This window comes from Suricata suricatta, chromosome 9 (assembly GCF_006229205.1).
Source record: "Suricata suricatta isolate VVHF042 chromosome 9, meerkat_22Aug2017_6uvM2_HiC, whole genome shotgun sequence".
Taxonomy (NCBI): domain Eukaryota; kingdom Metazoa; phylum Chordata; class Mammalia; order Carnivora; family Herpestidae; genus Suricata; species Suricata suricatta.
The window spans coordinates 103,093,787-103,114,904 of NC_043708.1; the positions used below are offsets into that span (position 1 = coordinate 103,093,787).

Here is a 21,118-nt window from a genome sequence, read left to right on the forward strand (position 1 = left end):
ATAGGATTCCAATTATAGGACCTTCTGTAAAAGGCAAAATTTGGAGATAGCAAAAAGATTGGGGGTTGCCAGTGGTTAGTGAGGAGGGGTTAAATAGGCTAAGCACAGAGGATTTTTAGGGCAGTAAAACTATTCTTTACCTGTCATTATATATACATCATTATATGTTTCTCAAAACCCACAGAATGTACAACCCAAAGAGTGAAACCTAACATAAATTTTGGACTTTGGGTGATAATGATATGTCAGTGTAGGTTCACAGATTGTAAAAAAGGTCCCACTCTGGTATGGGATGTTGATTGTGGGGGAGGCTGTGTCTGTGTTGGGGACAGGAGTATATGGGAACTTTGTACTTTCTGCTCAAATTTGTTGTCCATCTAAAACACCACAAAAAATAAGGTGTAATTGAAAGGAAAACAAATGATTAGTTCTGAATCTCTTCTCTATGACCCATGGAGGCTAGAAAAATTAGAGTCAACATCTAAACAATAGGTCTTTCAGAAGGTAAGAAAAAAAACAAATGGAGGTGAGGAAGTACTCAAAATAATGATCAATAATCAATAAGCTTTGAAAAAACTGACAGACAGGGGCTCCTGGGTGGCTCAGCCGTTTGTTTAAGTGTCCAACTTCGGCTCAGGTCATGATCCTGTGGTTCATGAGTTCAAGCCCTGTGTCGGGCTCTGTGCTGACAGCTCAGAGCCTGCTTCAGATTATATGTGTGTGTCTCCCTCTCTCTCTTTGCCCCTCCTCTGCTCACACGGTCTCTCTCTCACAATAAATAAACACTAAAAATTAAAAAAAAGTGACAGACAAGAATGAATACAAATATGAATCTAAGGGTAATCACCAGAAGAATGAAAATAGAATACATAACTTTTAAACTATCACCAAAAATTTTACTTTCCCTTAGAAAATAGTAACAAAAAGAAGAAAGGAAAATAAACTAGGGTAAAGAGAAAATACAAAATGAAATGGCAGGAATAAATCCTAATAATAAAAGACAAAAAGGTTTAGCATATTAAAAAACTCTTAGATAGTTCTCTTGGAGGTACCGTGCTGGGGTTCTTACTGATCCTTGCACATGTTCCAGTCTCTGGAGCTTTTCTACCTGCTCTCTGTGTCTGGACTAGCCTTCCCCAATGCCAGCCAAGCCAGCCTATCCTCAGGCCTCCCCTTCTAGGTCACCCTCTCCACGAGGCTTTCCATGACCACCCTACTTAAAATTTCAACAACCTCCCTCATCCAACACCTCATATTCTCTTTCCCTGTTCTGATTTTCTCGCCTTATTACTTTTCGCTATAAAAGAGAACATATACTCACTCCTTTTATTATCCCGTGGTCACTCCACAAGACTGTAAGTTCATTGAGGGTAGGAATTTTTCGGTTTTAGTCACTGCTTTATAACCCATATCTAGAATAGTGCCTAGAGAACAGTGTGTGGTCAATATTTGTTGAAGGAATGAATAAACAAACTGAGGTATCTGTAAGTAATGGAATAATTTTTAAATGTGGCAGGTACCATGATTTGAATGCCATGTGGAAGTTATGAGCAATTAAACAGATGTACACAGGCACACAAATAATTTTTTCCCCCTGAACATTGTTGCAGAGTGTCTTCCAATCTCCAGCTACTGAGCAAACTGGGAATGGAATGGGTACCTCTGCCAGGCTTGCTTTCCCTCCCGTCTCCGAAGCTGGCAGAATACGAACCACTCTCCAGATGCGATCCTGGGAGGTCACAAATAAATTTTTTTAATTTACTGAATGAAGATAGGAGAAAACAGAAAGGAATGTATAGCAAAATATCATTTATATAAATTAAAAACATATATTTGAAACAGCACTGCAGTTTTCAAAGATACATTCAGGATGATATGCTAAATATGCCACAGTGGATATAGGGGAAAGGGAGTTAGAGTGTGAAGATCGAGTGTAAGAGAAGAGAAAACAAAAGGAGGGCCCCTGTGTTAGCATAAGCCAATAATGAAAGTGTACCATGAAATGAGAAATAACGATTAAATCAAGTCTCTATACCTGAGGCACTCTCACCCCAAGTCCTCTCAAAGAGAGAGACTTAGCCACTGGTTTCAACAAATCTCAAATCATCGTGACCTTGAAAAGACTCATCTCAGTAGAGTGTTAGTAAGATGGAAAGCCCCAGTGGAATGAGCTGAGGAGAGAACAGGGGATGAGGAAGTACACATAACCTTTAGTAGGCATTTTGATCCGAAAGGAAGTCGGGAAGCAGAGTGGTAACTGGCAGAAGACATGGAATTGGAATGTCTTTTTATTAAAAAATTAAATGAAATTAAGAGGAATTATGGCAATAGCAATAATCCAGGGAGAGAGAAAATGAAGATGAAGGAGAAAAAGAGGATGAGTATAAAAGTAAAAGCCTTGAGAAATTGTGAGAAGATGGAATGTAAGACAGAGAGGGTCTGATCATAGAGGCAAGGGCTTTACCTTACTGTAAAAACAAGCTTCCCATCATAATGTGATTAACAATAATTTTTCTGAATAGTCAGGCTTTGGTGAAATAGGGTCTTAACATTTTTAAAGTCATGAACCCCTCTGAGAATCTGAGTAGTGTTATATATGACTTCAGGGGGTTCACGGAGTCATGCTTCCCAAAGTAGTCCATACTCAAGTCTCTAGTTTTTGTTTTTCGTTCTTCAAAGTATAACATACATATAGAAAGGGCACAACTGAATTTTCACAGAGTGACCATACCATGTGTAATAAATATCTCCCAGGTCAAGAAATAGAACATTACCAGTAATAGGAAGCCCTCTGTCCCCCTCCAATCTTCCCAAGAAAGAACCACTAACCTCAGTTTTAATGCTAGATGAGTTTTGTTCATTTCTGAACTTTATATAAACCAAACACAGAAGGATTTCACACAGAATATACTCTTTTGGTCTAGTCCTTCTCACTCTACAGTAAGTTTGAGATGCTCATACTCATATGCATAGCAGTAGCTTGTTTGCTTTAATTTCTGTATAGTTTTTCATTTTGAGAATATAACACAATTTTACTTATCCATTCTATTGTTAACAGACACTTGGCTTTGTTTCCAATGTTAGGCCATTATAAGTAATTACAAAATCACATATAAATTATTCTACATGTCTCTGATGTGCAAGTGAATGCATTAAAAAATACTTCTGAATAAAACTGCTAGAATATAGTGTATGAGTATGTTAAACTTTGGCACATAATGCCAAAATGTGTCCCAAGTAATAAGACCTTATACTTGATGGGTAAGATGGCTTAGAAATAAAAACTTTTTTCTACCAGCACAAACATTCTTCTAACTGAGCTAAAATATTAGTTTGGTGTCATGTTTGCTTTAATTATGTCACTGCTGAATAAAACTATACAAAGACTATAAAAATAGGAGTTAAGTGCTCTGGAATCAGTTTGGCCAAGTTCAAATCCAGGCTCTATCCAGTGTCAGATGATGAGATAAACAAGTATGTGCTTCAGGTATTACAAAAAAGGGAACCTAAAAACACTCTAAATTTAATTCAAATAATTTTATTTGAATAATTTAACAATGCAATATCATTTTTAAAAACACAACTTTGCTGATTTTGCTTATATTTTAGGGTGTGGAATTTTCTTGTGAATTACAGAGGTGGTACCATAATCACTTCAATGCTTGATGATGTAAATGTTTAAAGATAGGAAATTATGACTCTGATTCTCTCATTCATTCAGCTAATAAATATTTATTGAATGTTTACTGAAAAGGACATGTGTCAATTTTACTTTTAACTGTCCACCATCTGAACTCCCTTTCGATGCTTAGAGAAATCTGCCATTGTGTGTGTCTTGAAAGGAAACTGGGCCCCAGAATCAACCATGTAAGCCAAAAAGGCCAGATAGTTGCTTCCCTATTTGGGGACTAGGTACATAGATTGGTCAGTTAGATGCTTTCATGCAGAACTTTAATCTAGACCTATAGTTGCTAAGACAGTTTAAAATTCACTTTTAGGGCAGAAACATATAACACACAGTGGTAGTGTCCAAGCGATGGCATCCATTGTCCTACAGGGGAGTCAATGCTGTCTTCAACAGGAAAAGGAGAATTCTATGGTATTAACTATGACTACCGCCTAGCCCAGAGGTTGGTTGGTTGGTTTCCTATTTGTTCTCAGAGTCTGGTTCTCCAGTCTTCCAGTCATTTCTGTAAACTCACTAATATCCTTTCAATAAATAACTTTTCTTTTGCTTCAGCTAACCGGAGTTGACTTCTGTTGTTTGCAACCAAGAATGGTAATGCTACCATGTATTATGCCTTATACTACGCACTGGGAACACAAAACAAATGATATGGCCCTGCTTTACAGGAGTTAATACAGAAGGCAAGTAAACAGGCAATTACAATAATGGTAAGTCTATAGCAAAAATAATCACAGAAAGCACAAGAAGGACACATAGTTTTGGCTTGAGGAGTCAGAAAAGTAAGGGATGTCATCTAAATCTTGAAATATGACCAGGGTAATAAAAGAAAGATGGAAAGTCATTCCAAACAAAAGGAACAACAAGTAAAAGGCACATAATCTTCTCTCTGCTCATCACCTCCTTCCAACACAGTATCTAAAGCATATTTGAAGGACAAAAATGACAGAAGGCAGACCAAAGGGCTTTCGGAAGGGGATCAGAAAGTCATAATATGTGATCTAGGTGACAATGGTGGTATTACTGAGCTTGCTGTATGAAAATGAACCTCAGGCCTAAAACACACCCACCACCACCACTACTGCCCCCACGGCAAAGCTGGCCACAACTACCTTTTTTTTTTCCTTTATTGTTCTCACCTACCTCAGTCACTTCTCAGAATAGTCAACTAGAGAGCTCTGGGGTTTTAGGGGGGTTTTGGTTGTTTGGTTGGTTCTCTGTGATGAGGGTGGTGTAGGAATCATGAATGAGTGGATACAGGAATTGAAAAGAGAAGTAAAGGTGTTAATCAACTGATGAGAGTAGTGAAGCACAGGGCATTCTGCCAACTGCTTACACTGGTTTTGCTTAAAGGTAGATACAATTCTGCTGGAGGAAAAAACTGACGTGTGTTGCGTGTGTGCACTCTTCTAAAATTATACAATTTCTGTATTGACACAGGTCACTTTTAGAGATTTGCCTTTTAAAATTATATTAAGCTTATACTATTTATATATTATAAGCTTATATATTATTTTCACTGTTTACTTTTACAAAAACTATGATCTTCATCAGTGTTATAAGTTCTAGCATTTTCAGCCGTCCATTATATGGATATCTATGCTTGAACAGAAAAAAATCACCATAATATAACAAACCAACCAAAACACTGTAAAAAAAATTTGGTAAAGGAGGCTGAAAGCAATGATCAGTGACATGGCATTCTCAAAAGTGACATCAAAGTTACAGAACAAAGTGATCTGAATTTTCTAAAATCTATAATTCTTCTTTGAAGAAAGCGGTATTCACTACCCTGTAAAGGATAGATATGAAAAAATAAGTTTCATTTCAGTTTCATAAATTGGTGTAAAAATGCACTTCAGTCATATCAAACTACACACCACCTTTACAAATATATTTCTCTAAAAAATTTTTTAATTATTATTTTTTTTAAGTAGGCTTCATGCTTGGCATGGAGCCCAATCCAAGGCTTAAACTCAAGACCCTGAGATCAAGAGTTGGACACTTAATTGACTGAGCCACCCACCCAGGCGCCCCTCAAATTAATTTCTTTCTGCCAGAATACCCCTGTTAAAATGGCTAGCCTCTGCATAGTATTTAGACCTGTTCTTTGAAGGCTTCACTAACCATTTTCTCCAGGGAAGAGTGTTATTCTCTCCTCTTATGCTTCAAAAGCACCCTCTATATATCTCGATTATGATTATCACATGAATACCGTAACTGCTTCTTTGAACATGTACTCTTCGCAACTAGATTAGGAATTCTTTGAAAGTAGGCAATGTTACATCTCTATCTCTGTAAATATCTGTTTCAGCAGGCTCTAGCAGAGAACAGGCAGTCAGCAAATGCTTGTTGAAGAAAAAAATGACATGATGTATTCATAATGATATTAATATAAGGTTATTTGTGTTCATGAAAAAACATGACTCAAACTTCAAATTCTATATGCGGAAGCTAAAAAAATCAGCTCCCTTGGTTTTTATTTGAGAAAGAGAGATATTTTTATAGCTTTCAAAATAATCATCTATGGATTGAGGATGAAATAATTTTGTTATATTGGATACCATGTGAAACCAATGAGTGAGTGGCCTCTTTTTTATTTCAAAAAAAAGTGCTAATTTCACTTCACTTTATTTAGTATTCCATTGTAATCACCACCTTCAGCTAACATACTTCCCTTCCAAGAGTTATATTCCCTGCATCTCCTCCCCGACCATAAAAATGGGGCCTGATATGTTTTATAAAACCTTGGTTTCACATCTGGCATAGCTGACTGGACCAGACATAAACACTTGCCTCAGACTGGATTTTTCTCCCAGAGGGTTAGAATAGGATCATAGAACCATGCATGAATGTATGACTTTATGAGTTGGAAGACTTGTTCAGCTGTGCCCAGTGGTAAAAAAACAAAATGCATATAGAGAAAATGAATTGGACAAGAGAAGCAGAGAGATTATGCTGTCCCGGGGTGGTGAGAAAATGGCTACCTGAATTACTGAGGAGTTTCCGGTTCCCCTCCCTTTCATGAAGCCTGTCTGTTCTTTTACCTTCAGGTACTGTGACATCCTCAGGATCCTTGCTATTAACAGTAATCACCGTCCTCTTTTTTTTAGTACATTGGTTTAAATTTGATTTCTATTACAAACAAAAGAAATTTGATTTTAAAAATCTCAAAAAAGAAGAGATCACCTAAGAATATTAAAATGTCAGTTAATCAGAGGAGGGGGAAGGCCTTGTTAATAATGGCTATTACATTCATATCTTCAGGCATTCTTGAGCATAAGAAAATAAAAACTATTCACCAACCATAACAGGTTTAAACAGCAGCCTATACATCCAACTTTAGCACAGCTGTAGGTATGAATAAAATTCTATTTCAAAGTACGGGGGGGAAAAAACAAAGATTAAGGGACAGGGAATATTTTAGAGATTATTAGGACAAAAAAATTTTTAAAGAAAATATTGTTTACTACAATTTTGACACAAAGTGGATGAGAGTTATATCTTCTCAATAATAGCCAGTCCTATTTAATAAGCCTAAATATCATTATGTAGTTTTACCCATCCATCTATACCTATTTCTCTGAAAAAACATACTATTTCAGAGTCCTCAACTAAAATACTTAGTGGTAGGTAACAGTAACCTTTAAAAAAAGGAAGCATTTCCCAACAGTACTGCCATTACATGGCATAGACTTTTTAAACAAGACTGTTATACTAGGTTTTCCATGTTTCTTTGATATTAGCTCGTCAGTAAAAAGCTTTCTTTGGCAAATCAGACTTAAAAAAACAAGACACATCTAGTTTCTTCAGTAACAATTTCCAAATGGATAGTGGAAAACAATGAATATCAGTATTTTGTGCTATTCCTAAATTCAAAACATAACATTTTAAAGAAAAGCTGACTAGTTTCACATAATCAGAATTGAGCAAGACTGGGAAAATCTACAAATATAACAGCGAGTTTAGAGATAAAAACGAACAAAACAAACAGTACTTCTATCAAATTCACCAAGATTATACAGACAGTTGTGGCATTCAGAAAAAAGATGAGAGACAAACTTGGCGTACAAGAAGTTCTAAAAATTTTAACAGTGATTGCCATAAAAAAAGACTTAAAGTAACCAAAGTCTCAACTGTTTACAATAATGAAAGAAGGCAGAGGTGTCAATAATTTTTAATGACTTTTATTGCTTCTAGAATGTTGCCTGAAATTACATTTGATTATGAGTACTTCGTATTCCATGAATTTATTTTAAACCAAATACTCAAGGGATACTATGCAGGTTTGATTCCATAGTTGAGAAGTTTTCCAATTTCCCTATTGTGCCCTCTTGTTCAATCTTTGTCTACAACATGCTTCAGTTTACTCCCAAATTAATAAAAAGCCCAATCTTAACGCACCTTAATTCATAACAGGAAAGGCTGGTTAAATGCTACACAGTACAGGCTATATGAATATTCAGAGTAAATAAAGGGAATTGCTAGAGTTTAAACAGTGCAATTAATAAGAAAAGTGTGCTTATAGAATGGATAAGAAAGATGTGTGTGTATGTGTGTGTATAAATATTATGCAGCCATTAAAAATAGATGAGACTGTGACATCTGTGACATCATGCATAGACCTAGAGGGTATTTTGCTAAGTGAAATAAGTCAGACTGAAAAAAATAAATACCAATATGATTTCACTTATAAGTGGAATCTAAAAAAACACACAAATACATAAGTAAATAAACAAAAAGCAGAGGTGAGTGAGTGGGGGATGGGCAAAATGTGTGAAGGGGAGAAGGAAATACAGGCTTCCAGTTACAGAATGGGTAAGTCACGGGAATAAAAGGCACAGCATAGGGAATAAAATCAATGCTATTGTAATAACAGGGTATGGTGACACATGGTAGCTACACTTATGGTGAGAATAACATAACAGAGAGAGAAGTCCAATCACTGCTGTACGCCCAAAACTAATGTAACACTGTGTGGTAAGTATACTCAAAAAAATTTTAAGTGTGCTGAAATTTAAATAAGTAAGTAAAATTAGGAAATACTAATCCTCATTAATACCAATTTCAAATTTATAATAAAACACCAAATGTTGGAGCTACTACAAAGACTAATAGTCAACTTGCCGTAACAGTCTCAAAAGCTAGTAATGTATCTTTCATTTAAAAACCCATGATTAGTTTATTCATTCATTTGCTAATTCCTGGTTTGTGAGGGGACACAGGTACATAAATTGAAACATCCTGAGGTGCCCTGGGTGGCTCAGTTACTTAAGTGTTTGACTTTGGCTTAGGTCATGATCTCACAACTTGGTAGTTCAAGCCCTACATCAGGCTCTGTGCTGACAGCTCAGAGCCTGGAGCCTGTTTCAGATTCTGTGTTTCCTTTTCTCTCTGCCCTTCCCCCACCTTCTCTGTCTCTCTCTCTGTCTTTCTCAAATATAAATAAACATTAAAAAATTTTTAAGAAATCCTAAGAGCAACAGGGGCTGTAATAGGGTATCTACTGAATATTTACTAAGTACCAGACACTGTTCTGAGTGTTCTTTGAATTAACAGATTTAAGTTTCACAACAATCTTATGAAGAATTCACTATTCCCATTTTACCAGGGAAGACATGGAGGTAAAGAGAGATAACACAGATAGTCAAAGAGCAAAGCCAGGTTTCAACCCCAGACATTCTGGGTCAAGAACCAACTAATTTATACTGCCTCTCCAATACTACAGTAATTCTCTCAACAAATTCTTACAGAGTATCTTCCCTGTGCCAGGCACTGTTTCTAGGTGCCTGAGATACAACACAGTTAGTAACAGATTATTTCACGAGGGACTTGATAATTCAGTCAAGAGAATGGGTCTAAGGAGGCTTTTTGGAGGAAGGAATGCTTTGGCTGAGTCTTGCCAAGATGCAAAAGTAAAAAGGAAGGAGGAAACGAAGTTATTCCAAGCAGAAAGACTATATAAGCAATGCTCAACAACTAAGAAATAGCTGTACATTCAAGGAATCTTCAAAAAGTAGTTCTTTATGGCTAGAGTAGAAAATGAAAAGCAGAAATTATAAATGTTAAGATTAGAGAAACAGTCAGAGGCCAAACCATGGTCAGTCTTAATGACATGGTAAGGAGTGCAACTTTATCTAGCTGACAATGGGAGTCATTGAACAATCTTCAAACTGTATGTTAGACACACCCATCTGGCAATTCTGATAAGGAGAATCTCAGGGAGATAAAACTGAAGACAGGAAAACCAGTGAGAAAGTAATGAAGTAGATCTTAATAAGGCAGAGGTTAAAATAGGGATGCTAGGGAAGGGACTGATTCAGAATATGTTTTAGAGATAAAGCCAGCAGAATTCAGTAAATAAATGATGAGAATGAGAGAGAAAGAGGGGAGAAATCATGAATGACTCCTAAATTCCTTGGATGATGAAGTTAATAGCAAATTATGATGTCTTTGGAAGACAACAGATCAAAGCAACATTTTAGGCAGGTATGTTCAGTTTGGACAAGTTCAGTTTATTGAGGTGAAGATAAGTAGGCAGTTAGATAATGTGATGTTTTGGAAAGAGGCTAATGCTGGGAAAACAGCTTGGTGACTGATTGGTAGACAGATGGTAACTGAATCCACAGAGGTAACTTTGACCTACTGGGGAAAATGTGAAGGTTGAGAATTGCAATGAGCCAACCCCAAGAACACAGCTTCTTATGGGATAAGCAGGATAAGCAGAAGAGGGCAGCATGGTGGAAGTCAAGGCGCAGAGTTTCATGAGAAAATGGTCCAAAGTATTATTGTTTACTTCAGCAAGAACAAGTTTAGTAATATGAAGTAGAAATTAGACTGCTGTGGATAAAGAAAAAACTGGAGAAAAAGAAGTAATTTCAGCCTACCCAGAGTTCTCTGTCAATTTCTCATCTATAAAATTGAGATAAGGGGTATTTGGATTCCTAAATGACTTACTGCATGGAGGCTCGCATATAATAAGCACTACAGGCTTATTATTATTACTTTTTGCAGTTGCTCACTACACTTAGCCACACTGAGTGCCTTTCTCTTCTCAACCCAAACTCCTTTGTACTGTAAGGCTTTGCAGCGAATGCTCTCCCACAAGGAACCCCTCTTTCTTCAGCTCTTCACATAACTCACTCTCTCATCTGTCAATATCATCTCCTAAGAAAGGACTTCCGGAGGAAGTACCCTCTTTCAGTCATTTTCTCCTCTTATCCTGGTTAGCTTCCTTTATAACATCATTATTTCCACCTTTCTTATTTAATTAGAGGTAATACAGCAAAAGGATGGAGAATGCAGCCTCCACGGTCAGCCTGGCGGCACTCAGATTCTGGCTCTGCCATAGACTAGCCATGTGATGTTGGTCAAGTTACTTCATCTCTCAGTGTCTTAATTTCCTCATCATTAAAAGAGGCAAAATAATAAAGTACTTACCTCATAGGCTTCTTAAGGGAATTAAATGAGTTAATCCACATAAAATTACTGTAAAAATACAGGTACATTCTGAGTACTCAATTATATAATTGTTTGCTTGCAATCATCTCCAAAGCTTCACTTAATGGCACATCTGAACATGTGCTATTAAAAATATTTGAAGCTACAAAAACTCTCAGTCCAAATCATAAAGATGTCAACTAATAACCAAATGAAGGAGTACTGTTCTGACTAAGCCTCAAGAAATACTACTTTCAGAGATGGATTTTTTTTTTGCCCCAAAAGTGGTGGTGGTGAGGAAAGCCATATAAAATGAAGGGTCTATAGTTAAGCAAGGGAAGTTTTGTTAACTTTTTAAATTTTGATAAATTTTTTAAAATGCTTAGTTATTGGGTGAGAGCACAAGGGCAGGCAGAGAAAGGGACAGAGGATCTGAAGTGGTTCTGTACTGACAACAGAGAGCCCCATGTGGGGTTTGAATTCACAAACTGTGAGATCATGACTTCAGCTGAAGTTGGACATTTAATTGACTGAGCCACCCAGGCGTCCCTGAGTTTTGGTAAATTTTTGGTAAGATGTAATTATTATGTAATTTAGACTAATTTATAAAAAGTAAAATTAAAATATGGAAGATGGGGGGGGAAGGTTCTGAAAAGTTCTGATGTCAGTAACTTTGGAAACAGTGTTTTGACTGGAAATCCTGAGAGTAAAGATGAAAGAACTGTACATAAAACTGCTCTGGTTATGGGGGGGGGCACCTCTCCTCTCACTTCCTCTCTGCCCTACACTACTCGTACATGCACGCACTTTCTCCCTCTTTCAAAATAAATAAAAACTTTTTAAAAATCTTCTCTAGTTGGCACAGTTGTTTCTGTTGTACATATATGACAGGACTGTCATATATACAAAATAAGTAAATGGATGACAAATGGTGAGAGTCAGGTTTCTCACTTTTTGAGGAGGTTACAGTTAAGCAAGAGGGCAGAGCTAGGATAACCAGATGGCACTGAAGCAGAGTCAAAGGTAACAGTAGAAATTCATGTTTAGCTTCAGATAGATTAAAAAAAAAAGAGTTGTATGCATACATGCATTTCCTAGGTATGTGCCATGAGAAAGCCTAAAAGCAATGATATCCCTGCAGCAATGAGCACACCCAGAACCAGATCTTGGTTTCTAATATCATTCTCTAATAGAAGTAACCAGGGATCCTTGGAGAAATGGTTGACTAGAGGACTGAGGCAGAGATTATACAAGATGAGTTTGGAGCACATTGTTTGTAGTGCCAGAAAGTAAAGAAGTGTTAAGAAAATAAAAATTAAAATAGGGTATGTCCTATTGGTTGCAGGAACTATCCTGAAAGAGGCAGAGCAATTTAAGCAATAAAATAAAATAGTAGAGGATCATAACCCAAAGTTATAGAATAAATACCCAGGAGTACATATGGATTGAATAAAAATAATGGGGGAGAAGAGAAAAACCTCCCTTACAGAAGAATTCCAAATAATTTTGCAGATATTTCCCCTTCGAGGAGTTGGAACTCAATTCTCCACCCATTGAATACGGTTTCCACAAGTGACTTGTTTCCAAAAAGTAGAGTATGGGAAAACTTTCCAGTAGAGAAACTTGGCAACATTGCCTAAACCAGGTAATTGAGGTTAAAAATATCAGTGCAGGGGCACCAGGGTGGCTCAGTCAGTTGAACATCCAAGACTCCTGATACAGACTTAGGTCCTGATCGCCAGGTTGTGAGAATGAGCCCCAGCATCAGGCAGAGCCTGATTGGGGATTCTCTCTCAGTCTCTCTGCCTCTCCCCTATGCATGTGAGCGCGTTCTTTCTCTCAAAATCAGTAAACATTTTTTAAAAATAAAAAAATTTAAAATATCAGTGCTAAGTTATTCTGATAGTATGTACCCTTGAGATGATGTAATTTTCAAAAAAGATTTTTAACATTTATTTATTATTGAGAAACAGAGACAGAACACAAGCATGGAATGGACAGAGAGAAGGGAAGACGCAGAATTCGAAGCAGGCTCCAGGTTCTAAACTGTCAGCACAGAGCCTGATGCGAGGCTCAGACCCATGAGCAGTGAGATCATGATCTGAACTGAAGTCATACACTCAACCAACTGAGCCACCCAGGCGCCCCGAGATGATGTAATTAGAATGTCATTTTTACCTCTGTGGTCGTCCTCTCACAAACTTATACTTCAGTTTAACACTGAGAAAAATATCAGACAAACCCAAACTGGGGTATGCTCTACAAAATACCTGACCCGAACTCCTCAAACCTGTCAAGGTCATCAAAAACATGGCAAATCTGAGAAGCTATTACAGCCCAGAGGAGCCAAAGGAAACGGGGCAAACAAATGTACTGTGGTATTCTGAAACTCAGAAAGGACATTAGGTAAAAACTAATGAATTGGGGTAACATATGGACTTCAATTAATAGTAATGTTACAATGCCGGTTCCTTGGTTGTAAAAAATGTAATATAGAAATACCAGATATTAACAACAAGGGAAATTGAGTGCAGGGTATATGGTAATTCTCTGCAACTTTTCTGTAAATATAAAACTATTTTAAAATTAATTTTATTTGAAATAATAGTAATAATAGGGAAGTTGTTTTCTTAACCAGACTGATTTTAGTCCTTTAAGTCATGTATAGTAGCTTGGGAAGAAACAGAAATACAGTTAGTACTGTACAAAGCAATCTCAATATTGATGAATAGTTTACAATATTGTACTCCTAAAGAGCCTACTTAGTCATTTAATTTGTGTACATTTTTATTCCTTAATTGGTGTGCACTTTAGGAATAGAAAACTCTCCTCTAAGAAAGACTCATATTTTGGATTAAAGAAAAATTGTGGTACTAATATTAGTAAAAATTCCACCTGGTGTTTTGACATCCAAAAAGTGTAAATAGTTTTTGGCAAAATATATTTACAGTACATTACTGAAACATCTCCCATAGTTTCAGAAGGAGAAGAATGTAGCTACATATTTTAAGAAAATACATTAGAAAGTTCACTAATAATAATATATTATAGTATAAAATTCACAAAAACTGGGTAGTTAATGGTCATTATTAAAATTTAGAAACTTCAAAAAACAAATTAAAAACAAGCTTTACCAACAAATTTCTCTAACATTTGTAACTATTGTGAATATATCTAAAAACAAACAAACCAATAAAACCTCCTACAAATCAGTAAAAAAAAAAAAAAAAAAAGACAACCCAACAGAAAATGCATAAAGGACAGGTACAGGCAAATCACTTAAGAGATAACTAAAAATGTTCATATGTAAGAAAATATCTAATAAAAACAATATGAAATGCCATCTCACACCAATTAGATTGGAAAAAATCAAAAGTCTGACAAAGTTAAATGTTGGTAAAGATATGGAAGAAGAGAAATTATTTGTCAATATTTCATAAATATCCTGTAGAGGGAAAAATGCTTATATTCTAAGACCCAGCAATTTGACAATTAGGTATATGACTTGGAAAAACTCTGGTTTGTGCTTCAGAATACAGAAGAATGTTCATGAGGCACTGTTATAAAATATCAAAAATAAAAAACAATCTAAATGCTCACCAATAGAGCAAATGATAAATTGCAGTATGCTCATTTAATGAAACACTACACACCAGTCAACATAAGTGAGCTAGACATATAGGGCTGATAAGGATGGGGGAGAAGAGTAAAAATTAAAAAAGCAGTTTTCCAAATAAGTATACCACAATATAATCATATCAATAGCTGCTTAAGTTACATTAAAAAAAAAAATAAGTGCCAGGCATAGTTTTAAGCACTATATATAAAAAGACTCACTTGCTTTCTACAACAACCTTGTGAGGCAGGCAGATCCATTATCCCTATTTGATAGATGAGGACATGGAAGCATGGAAAGATTTTAAAATTTGCCTACAGTCAAAAAATTTTTTTTTTGCCTAAAGTCACAAAACTATTAAGCAGCAGTCAAGATTTAAACTAAGGGAGTATGGTTCCAATGCTCACAGCTCTTCAAAGGCATTGAAAGCAATGCCAGGTACTGTTCACATACATAGTTTATTAAAAGGTAAAATGGAAGGATACATATCAAATTTATTATAACAATTGCCACTGGGAGGGGATATGAAGAGAGAGGCAGGCAGGATAAAATTGAGAACAAAAATTTTAAACTGATCAGCAGTGTTCAAGTACAATATACAGTTCCACCTGCTCTATTAATATTCAGTGTGATAACTATGATATACATAAATCTTTTATATTAAAATTACATCGGGGGACACCTGGTTGGCTCAGTGGGTTAACTGTCCAACTCTTGATTTCAGTTCAGGTCATGATCTTGTGGTTCATGAGTCTGAGCCCCAAGTTGGGCTCAGAACTGTCAGTGAGGCACCTGCTTGGGATTCTTTCTCTCTCCCTATTGGCCTTTTCACTGCTTGTTTGCATTCTCAATCTCTCTCTCTCAAAATAAAGAAATAAACTTAATAAAAAAAAATATCTGAAGCAAAAATGAAAAAATGTTAAATTTTTTTATGGTGAGTATATGTGTGCTTGCCAGTTTTTTTGGTGATTTTCTATATTTTTAAAGCTTTTTCAAAAACAATGTCTCATCTATAAAATATTACAGGAAAAATAAAAAGAAGTTTAAGAAATTTCCAATCTCTCTATTTCAGCTTTTATTTGGATATGAAAACAGCTAAACTGTGAGTTTATGTATGTTAGTATATGGAAAATGCATTTTTAAATGGATCCAAAGAGATACTAAAAAGCACACCAGAAACAGTATCACTTACTATACATTTTGATGACTATTCTCAGTGAAAATAAAGTGTAACACAAGTAGGGAAACTCCCTTAATATCTATCCACCTTTTTTCTTGACAGTTTCTCTTCTCTCTGTTGGTCTTTACTTGTTTACACATTTTAAAAGAAGGAAGCAAGGAGGTACTGAGAAACTGTCATACACTTTAAAAATAACAATAACAGCCACAGATGAACATACACGTGGCCCTTCTGAATGTAAAATTCTCCAGCATACAATCAAGTAATGCTCCAAAACTTTATTTCTAAATTCGTTGTTTGGAACTCAAAATAGATTTTCCCATAAAGTTAAAAGAGAATATGAGCACCAGCAAAAAGATACTGGAAAAGCAGAGCACACAGTATGCGCTGGTGGCCCAAAGAAGAAAAGAAAGGGTTCTCAACCAGAGTCTGAGGACAGAAATCATGCTTCATTCACCTCTGTATCTCAGTGACTAGCAAAATACCTGGCACCTCATAAACATTCAAAAACCGCTGCCTACTTACTGCTGGAGTACAGAGGAAAAGATGGAATCGAGCCGTCCATCAATAGGTGGCACTGTCAATATAAAACAGTTTGGGTGTAAGATCCACATAGAAAAGAGGTTGGACAGTAACAATGTACATTAGTATAAGCATCTACATACGTAAAACCACTACCAAGTTGGTGCTGGCAACTAGGAGAGTGCCTTCACCTAAATTATTAGCTCCTTCCATTATTGTGTACTGCATAAGCACCATATTTTGAGTTAGCTTTCTAATAATGAATCATAAGATAGTCCATTGGAACAGTGGTTATGTAGGAGTTTCAGGATTTTCTCCTATAACCTTTGAAAATATTTTAATGTCACTCTCATGATTATTAGAGTAATACTATTCAGAAGACAGAAAAAATATAAACACTAAAATAAAAATCACCTACAATCCCATCACCCAGACATCTTTTAAAATATGTATTTCCTGCCAATCATTTTGCCATATGTATGTGATATGTTACAAATAACATCAAAATATATTCTTTATATTCTGATTTTTTTCTCAACATTATATTGTATCTTCTCTTACTAGTATTTCCAAAAACATGACTTTTAATAACTGCATGGATTTTCATTAGTTTCACTATTCCTCTATTATATAGCATTTTGACTACTATAAATTTTTCACCATTATGGTAACAAACTATATAAATTAATCCTTTTTACTGTAAAGTTCTACATTGCTGTTTTAGAATTCAAAGTGATAGCTATGATGTACAGTAATAAAGTGTGGAGTGCTTGACTTCCCCCAAGTCACGAATTCTACTGAGCAATGATCAATAATCTAGGGTATTAAACAAACACGGAAGAAGTTTTTATCAACTTTCCTTCAATCATTCTCATCTTCCACATCTAGTAAGCAAGAGGAAAGTCCCAAGATAAGTCTCTGACATCAGAGAAGATGAGAATAACAACTCAATTTTGCTGCTACAGCCACTGTTGTTTTCCACTTGGAATAATGAGCCATCAACTTAAATAGGAATAATATAAGATTTGTAATAAACATCTCTATCTCTATCAGTTCTTTTTTTTTTTTTTTTTTAACTCTATCAGTTCTTAAATCCAGGTTTCCACAGTAAGGAGATGGCTTAGAAAAATTCTTCAAACAAAAAAGATAGTGTAAACAATACCATTCAATGAAAAAATACGTTTTCTTTACAATTCTGCCATGACTTTTATTATTTTTGAATGAATTAATAAATGTCATATACTCTATTCCCTCTTGTAACTTCCCAATTATTCCAAATATTATTCAAGTTGCCATAAATAGGTCAACAGCTCTAGGAGCTTAAGAATCAATAACTATTTAAGCCAGTGGTAATTCATGTGGAAAAGTTCAGAACAAATCAGCATCAGCTTCCTGGCTCTCTTGCACAAACAAAAAATTATACCGCTTCACCAATTTTCAAAAGTGCAAATTTGTGTACATAAATTTAAAACTCGGGCCAAAATTTACTCATATTTATTTCTATTGGGCTGTGTCAAGCTCAATTAATTTTCTGAAAAAGTACATTCTTTAAAAATTCTACAATGAAGTTAGTCTATGTTTACTCATTCAGCAAAAGAAAATTATGTAAGATATAGTATATATAATGATGAGGAGGAGGATATATGCTATTCTGGACTCCTACTAAGAGGTGCAATTCAAAGGGAAATTGTGAAAATGAAGTAATCGTTGCCCAAAATGTCTAATTCTGGCCAAAACAAAACAAAGTTCCCATAAAAGAAGCCAAATACAATCGTTTGTTTCATTATAAGTTCAACCAGGGTTCAAATAGCTCAGAAATTCTGTACACTTAAGTTTTCAAAGGCTGAATCTCAGAACTATCTGCTCTAAACTGAGTAACTTACCCAAGAGTCCTTACTTATTACCTAACCTTATGTCCCCCAGAGACTACTTTTTACAATAATCTCAAATGTACTACAATAGATTAATGTAACCTGGGCTACGCTGTTTACAGGTGTCTCTGCCTCCTTCCCCCAAGAAGAGGTAGACTAGAGCAAGCAAAAAATAGAGGCTATATAGACCAAACAACAGCTTACAATTTTGTAAAATTGTTTCATTTACACTTGGGCTATTATATTCATTAACGAATAATGCACTTTAAAGAATAACATATTCACGGAGCAATACAATTTCTGTCCTCACGAGTCTCTAGCTGGCTGACACGCGTTTTCTCCTCAAATAAATACACGCCTGTTGACTGATGTCTGTCCTGCAGTTGCGAACAACAAATAACTGTCCTGTAAGACAAAAACCCTTCTCTAAGGCTCCAGGCATAACCATACGTTTGAATTAAAAGCACTCTGGAACAATAACAAAAATCTTCCAGCACATCTGTCATTTAAAAGCACGATAATGAAAAGCTGTCGCCGCGACCCAGTTTTAGGTCACAAGCTTTTTTCATCCCCCTCCCCCGCCGCCGCCCCGAAAGCGATAAACTTCAAAGGGAATGGTGGCGACCAGGAACGTTTACAACCCCTCCCCACCCAAAAAAAAAAAAAAAAAAAAAAAGCAACTGACCAACTTGAACGCTAACCCGGCCCACGTTGGTCGGGGTTACCTAAGCAGACCCCGAGGAGGAAAATCGGGCCTCTGGGGGCCCTCCAGGCTCCCGCTGCCGCCTGTTTAAAATATCGAGCAGGTGGGATTCCGGAAGGCCACCTCAGTCTTACGTAACGAGCTTGTCAAAATCTGAGCTCCAGGACCTCCCCTCTCACCGCCCCCGCTCCCACCCCACCCCCACCTCCCAACAACAGGAGCCCCAAGCCAGCCCGGAATAGAAAATCTGGAATGAAAACACCAGAGCCCCCCATGCGTCCGACACAGAGGTGCGCGCACTACTCTCAGCACCGCCGTGCCATCCCGGAGCGGACCTAGCCCGCGGAAGACAGCTAGGCTCTGAGACGCCCCCGGGCGGAGGTCGCGGCCATCCCTGCCACCTCTCCGAGCCCGGCCAACCCCGCTCCCGCGACCACTGCTGTCACCGCTCCGGGCCGTGACAGCTCCACATGCAGCTGCTGTCCGCGCCGCTACCCCCGCACTCACCTCACCGCTGGCTCCAGCGCGAGCAACGGATGGAGCTTGGAGAGTGGTGCACTGTCCCCTCCAGACGGCGGCGGGACACGAGGGGCTGAATGCCGCGGAGCTCTGAACCCGCTTAGCTCATCCCCAGCCCGGCGCTCCGCCCTGCGCGGCACCCCCGCCCGCCCAGGCCTGCCGTCTCAGTCAGACGGGACTCCCCCTCCCCTCACTGCCGCTGCTGCCTCCGCCTCCTTCTCTGGCTCCAGCCGCCGCGGCCGCTGCCGCTGCGACCGGTGCCATCTTGGCAGTGACGGAGGAGCGGGGGCGGGGATCAGGGCCCACAAGCGCCAATCGAGAGCCAGGCCCAGCCCGAGGGGGCGGAACAAGGCCGGGTTGAGGGTCGTGGGGTCCTAGCGCCAGCCTCTCAATAGGCGGAGAAGGTGGGCGGGGCTGTCTCACTCATCCGTGACGCGAGCAGTAGTTGGGGAAATGCGCGCTGGTTCCCCCTGCGGTAGGGAGATCCCGAGCCCGAGGCGGGCGTGGGTGAGACACACCTTCCCTTCCCCTTTCACCACCCGGAGCGTCAGGGATCTGTCTTGGGCTAACCGACCTGTTTCCTCCTTTCTCCCCAGCAGTCCCTGGAGTCCTGACATTGCCTCGCCAGAGCTAGGCACGACCGTGAGAGGCCGCCCCTACAGCAAGGGCTCTCAGATTCCCCCAGGAAACCCCCCGAGGGTTTAGCAACCACCTAGTAGGTTTCGGTCCCGAGATACTGAAGGTCAAGTAAAATGGGGGAATTCAAGGGGGTTCTCTGAAAAGTACATTGATAAAACATCTATTGTTGACTGAAGGGTTGTCGATTACTTTGGATTAATAGGATATGGCCTACTTAAACCTGGCTGTGGCTCCACCATTAATGGCTGTTGGCAAATTGCCTGAGAAATGAGAGTAATGAAGGTTGATTACCGCCACCGGGTTGCTATGAGGGCTAAATTGTATAACACATGTAAGGCTTAGCGTAGTGCCTGAAAGTAAGTACTCAGTGAGTGTTAGATATTATTCCATGGTCAAATGAAAGAAGAAATAGCACCCTAGAAGTCCCTTTGGTTTCAAATCAACTTTATAACTTGTGCAGAATAGGCATTAATTCCTTTCCTATCTCTGTTTCTTCCATTGTGTTCATTCAGTCAGTCAACAAACATTCACTAAAATGCAAACAAATGCTGAGCAGACAAAGCAGTAAAACAGTAAAAACTGGGAAACAGTAAAAGGCCTGCTTTCATGGAACTGACAGACTAGTGGAAAAGAAAGGACAATAAATAAATAATCCACACATTTTGGGGAAAAACATGTATAAAGATTATAAACAGAAATCTGGGAGAGCAAATAGGATTAGAAACAACAACAACAGGGGTGCCTGAGTGGCTCAGATGGTTAAGCATCTGACTTTGGCTCAGGCTCATGATCTCATGGTTGGTGGGTTCAAGCCTTTCTTCAGCCTCTGTGCTGAATGCTTGCTCAGAGCCTGGAGCCTGCTTCAGTTTCTGTACCTCCTTTTCTCTCTGACCCTCCCTGCTCATGCACTGTTTCATTCTATCTCTCAAAAAGTAAATCTATG

General features: G+C 37.9%; 1 protein-coding gene and 1 non-coding gene across 14 annotated transcripts in view; both read right to left on the minus strand.

Annotated features, from left to right (window-relative positions):
* DENND4A (DENN domain containing 4A) overlaps nucleotides 1-19,753 on the minus strand; it is a 124,813-nt gene extending 105,060 nt beyond the window's left edge. For 5 of the 13 annotated variants that reach the window (XM_029950973.1, XM_029950972.1, XM_029950971.1 and 2 more), the window contains exons 1-2: nucleotides 19,525-19,752; nucleotides 16,447-16,498 (exon numbers count right to left, since the gene is read on the minus strand). The gene's annotated coding sequence lies outside the window, so the exon portion shown is untranslated. Of the gene's footprint in view, nucleotides 1-1,321; nucleotides 1,362-16,446; nucleotides 16,499-18,999; nucleotides 19,023-19,524 lie in introns of those variants that run through there. The other 8 variants (XM_029950967.1, XM_029950974.1, XM_029950963.1 and 5 more) reach the window with 5 other exon arrangements.
* Nucleotides 1,600-1,739, minus strand: LOC115303233. Its single transcript, XR_003913924.1, has one exon. It is a non-coding gene; the product is annotated as a small nucleolar RNA SNORA7 (small nucleolar RNA).
* Nucleotides 19,754-21,118: the final 1,365 nt, after the last annotated feature.